Raw genomic sequence first — 1,519 nt, forward strand, 5'->3', positions numbered from 1 at the left:
GGGGGGATTAAATTCAAAATCCCCCTCAAGGACGATTTACCCTTGATGTCAGAAAGACAACAAAACAGCAACAAAATGCAGCTGATAAATACACTGTAAATACTCAATCATATCGGCAGGCCTAAGGGCACGGAATCTACCCCAGTAGATGGTCACTGGGTCAGAAAAGCAAAACTATATTATTATGTGAGGCATTGTTGTGGAATCAGGCTCTCGTTAACATTATCAAAGTGAAGAAACTTGCATTTTTCCGCAGGTTTGTGAATTTTTATCAATTTTAAAAACGTTTTTTTTTTTGGCTGAACACCTTTCATGCCCATTAAAGTACTCATTTCTTTGCAGATTTTCCTTTAATAAACGTTGATTAAAGGCAACTAAAATGTAAATATTTAGTTACCACGGACTCTTTAGCTAAGGAAATAACTAATCTTTGGCGGCCATTTTCTCACTAATTTTACCTCTGAAAACAAGTGACCCCCACATCCTTCTTTCGCAAATATCTCGACTTGTATTCAAGATAAATGGATATTTTTTTCCATCCAAATAAAGACAAGTGAACAAGCTTTAAGGTGATACCGATAACTCTATATGCCCAAAAATTGTCGAGAGCCTGATTCCACCACGCTGCCTCGCATATTATTATGTGAGGCATCGTTGTGGAATCATGTGCTCATCAAAATGATGAAATCGAAAAATCGAAAACGAAAAACGTCATTTTCCCGCCTGTTTGAAAATTTTAAAGGATTTTTTTTCTCCTTTTTGGGAGGGGGAGGGGTTCAAAGCCTTGAAAGTTCATTTAAAAACACGTTTATATGTTGATTTTACTGGGGAAAACGTTGATTAAAGGCATAAAAAATGTAAATGTTCAGTTTCCAAAGACTCTCAAGCTATGGACGTCACCAAACTTTGGTGACCATTTTCTTTTTAAAAAGGCAACCCCCACCTCCTTAAATTGCAAATATTTCGACCTCTGTTAAAGATACCTGGATATTTTTATCGAAAGATTGACAAATAAACAGTCTTTGACATAATATCAAAAATTCCACTTGTCCAAAAATTAAAGTGCGTATGATTTCATCGCGTCGTGACTCCAAGAAAAGAGCTGTATATAATTCTATTACAAACGAAAGACATCGGGGGCGGGGAGGGGGGGGGAGGTCAGGAATATTTATTTTTTAAATAGTGGTCCATTCCTGGGTTGTAAAAGTCTACATGTATTGACATCATTTACACTTGCCTCTTCTTTCCATGGGGGAGATTTTATTATTAAACCTCATCCCTTCCCCTCCCTCTTTTTTTTTCTTTCTCAAAGTTTTAAAAATAAAGAAAGAAAAAAAGAAAGAAAAAAAAAACGTTTTTAAAGATGCTTTAAAAACTTAAGTTTTCTAATCTGAAACTAAATCAAATAAATATTGATTAAGTGTCCTACTCTCAGAAAATCCTCCGATGTTTAGGAGGAGTGTGAATAAGGATGGGTGGGAGAGAGAGAGAGAGAGAGAGAGAGAGAGAGAGAGAGAGA

The sequence above is a fragment of the Aplysia californica genome, unplaced genomic scaffold, assembly GCF_000002075.1.
Source record: "Aplysia californica isolate F4 #8 unplaced genomic scaffold, AplCal3.0 scaffold01387, whole genome shotgun sequence".
Taxonomy (NCBI): Eukaryota; Metazoa; Mollusca; class Gastropoda; order Aplysiida; family Aplysiidae; genus Aplysia; species Aplysia californica.